The sequence below is a fragment of the Bufo bufo genome, chromosome 1, assembly GCF_905171765.1.
Source record: "Bufo bufo chromosome 1, aBufBuf1.1, whole genome shotgun sequence".
Classification (NCBI taxonomy): Eukaryota; Metazoa; Chordata; class Amphibia; order Anura; family Bufonidae; genus Bufo; species Bufo bufo.
Genome location: NC_053389.1, coordinates 40,558,531 through 40,562,102, shown reverse-complemented (window position 1 = coordinate 40,562,102; position 3,572 = coordinate 40,558,531).

Genomic DNA, 3,572 nt, shown 5'->3' with positions numbered 1-3,572 from the left:
TTTCATTTTTAGCGCAAAGTTCACTCCATAAAAACAAAACCCATAAATTCATAGCTAAATTGTGTTTATTTATCAATTTTAGCTTTTATAGAATTTTTCCCATAGAAAGATAAAGTAAATTAAATCGAATCATTAAAAGTACCTCTTGTCTCACAAAAAGTAAGCCCTTATTTGTCTATGCGAACTGAGGATTTAATAAAGTTGTTGCTTGTGGTAGGAGTAAAACAAACAAGCAAATTAATGAATATTAAAATGGCCCAGACCTTAACGGGTTAAAAATGTTAGCTCATGAATATATTTGCATTTCAATTTTATAGGTTGGCTGCCTGGAACACCTGGTACTTCTGGGGGTATTAACAAAGAGCCAAGTGAGTACTTAGTCAACAAAAATATCTATATTATATCATTTTTATAATATTTAGTTCATACCAAAGGCTACAGATTAAAATCTTCTTAATGCAAGCATATTTTTTGAGGACACTTACTGTAGCATACAAGACATGCCAATGAAACTTTATAAACAATACTTAACCAGATTTCTATAACTTTGTAGCAAATATTGTTTCTAAGCAAGAGTTTTATAATGTAGAACGAGATGCCAGCAGCAGCCTCATAAAGAAGATAACAGGGTGACCAGTCCCTCACTCCCTCAAAGCTTTCCCTGATAAAATTCCCAGATCCTGTAGCCAAATAACACCTTTCTAGTTCACAAACTGAGGGCTGAATGGTGATTCTTCTGTCTTAGCATAAGGAACTGCCTGCCCACTGCCCCTTGTTTGGCAGATCCAGCATGTTTGTCAAACTTTGACTAGGGCAAGCCCACCCCCTCCACTTCCTCTCAGTGTCATGTGATCCCCTACTTTCCTCTGCCTATGTGGTTTTTCCACCAATATTTAATAAAGGTTGTTGCTTGTGGTAGGAGTAAAACAAACAAGCAAATTAATGAATATTAAAATGGCCCAGACCTTAACGGGTTAAAAATGTTAGCTCATGAATATATTTGCATTTCAATTTTATAGGTTGGCTGCCTGGAACACCTGGTACTTCTGGGGGTATTAACACAGAGCCAAGTGAGTACTCAGTCAACAAAAATATCTATAGTATATCATTTTTATAATATTTAGGTCAACCAAAAGCTAAAAATTAAAATATTTCTTAATGCAAGCTTATTTTTGAGGACACTTACTGTAGCATACAAGACATGCCAATGAAACTTTATAAACAATACTTAACCAGATTTCTATAACTTTGTAGCAAATAGTGTTTCTAAGCAAGAGTTTTATAATGTAGAACGAGATGCCAGCAGCAGCCTCATAAAGAAGATAACAGGGTGACCAGTCCCTCGCTCCCTCAAAGCTTTCCCTGATAAAATTCCCAGATCCTGTAGCCAAATAAAACCTTTCTAGTTCACAAACTTAGGACTGAATGGTGATTCTTCTGTCTTAGCATAAGGAACTGCCTGCCCACTGCCCCTTGTTTGGCAGATCCAGCCTGTTTGTCAAACTTTGACTAGGGCAAGCCCACCCCCTCCACTTCCTCTCAGTGTCATGTGATCCCCTACTTTCCTCCGCCTATGTGGTTTTCCCACCAATATTTATAGTAAAATGGTATTGGATGCTATTTATTATGTGATTAATTCTAAAAAGAATTAAAAGCTTAATTCAGATTCGTTTGGTGGATGAATTTTTGTGAATATTGTAAAGAATCCCATTATTTGAGAACAACATGGTTAAATGCCACTCAGCTATTTATGTACACAAACACCTTCATGCTATTTTTTTTTAGCAAAAATTGATTGATGTTGCTCATGGAAGGTGCAAAGCAAAAATACAAACTAATGTATGAACAAAAAAATGGCCAGACCTTGAAGGGGTTAAAGATGTCTCATGAATGTTTTTGTCTTTAAAAATTATACAGCAGATGGACGGCCTGGAGAACCTGATATTTCTGGGAGGATTCAAACAAGTTAGTACCCAGTGAACAAAACATATCTTTATTCTATTATTTTCATAACATTAGTTGAACCAAATTCAAAAAATTTTTAACCTTTTTGATGCAGGCATAGTCAAATAAAATAAAAACTTTTCTACATAGTGAACACCTTAATAGAATAAAAAATAAAACTGTGTGATTCCCATTTTTTGCTCATTTGTCCCTCCTCCCCAAAAAATTGAAAACAAAGTGGTCAAATGTCATCAGTTCGTGAAAATGGTAAAAACAAAAACAACTCACCACATATATGCAAGCCTTCATAATGCTCTGAAGATAGAAATATAAAAGTTATGGGTTTTTAGAATATAGTGATGGAAAAAGAAGATGTATTTTTTTCAAAGGTTTAACTTTTGTTAGCAGTAAAACATAATAAAAACCACATCAATTTAGTATTGTTATAATGGTGCTGATTCAATAAAGAAGGTTGTCATGTCATTTTTAGGGCACAGTAAACACCTTAATACCAAAAAAAAAACAACTTTTGCCGATTTATGTTTGTTTTAATTTTGCCAAGCAAAGAATTTTTTTCCCATACGAGATATAGTAAATTCAATGAAGCCATTAAAGATACAATTTATCAAACAAAAAATAGTCTCTCACAGGGCCATGCCAGTGGAAGATTTAAAGGTTGTAGCTCTTCAAAGGAGGGGAGTTAAAAACAAAAAATTGCCTAGTTCAAGGTTGCCATTTCATTTTTAGCGCAAAGTTCACTCCATAAAAACAAAACCCATAAATTCATAGCTAAATTGTGTTTATTTATCAATTTTAGCTTTTATAGAATTTTTCCCATAGAAAGATAAAGTAAATTAAATCGAATCATTAAAAGTACCTCTTGTCCCACAAAAAGTAAGCCCTTATTTGTCTATGCGAACTGAGGATTTAATAAAGTTGTTGCTTGTGGTAGGAGTAAAACAAACAAGCAAATTAATGAATATTAAAATGGTCCAGACCTTAACGGGTTAAAAATGTTAGCTCATGAATATATTTGCATTTCAATTTTATAGGTTGGCTGCCTGGAACACCTGGTACTTCTGGGGGTATTAACAAAGAGCCAAGTGAGTACTTAGTCAACAAAAATATCTATATTATATCATTTTTATAATATTTAGTTCAACCAAAGGCTACAGATTAAAATCTTCTTAATGCAAGCATATTTTTGAGGACACTTACTGTAGCATACAAGACATGCCAATGAAACTTATAAACAATACTTAACCAGATTTCTATAACTTTGTAGCAAATATTGTTTCTAAGCAAGAGTTTTATAATGTAGAACGAGATGCCAGCAGCAGCCTCATAAAGAAGATAACAGGGTGACCAGTCCCTCACTCCCTCAAAGCTTTCCCTGATAAAATTCCCAGATCCTGTAGCCAAATAACACCTTTCTAGTTCACAAACTGAGGACTGAATGGTGATTCTTCTGTCTTAGCATAAGGAACTGCCTGCCCACTGCCCCTTGTTTGGCAGATCCAGCATGTTTGTCAAACTTTGACTAGGGCAAGCCCACCCCCTCCACTTCCTCTCAGTGTCATGTGATCCCCTACTTTCCTCTGCCTATGTGGTTTTCCCACCAATATTTA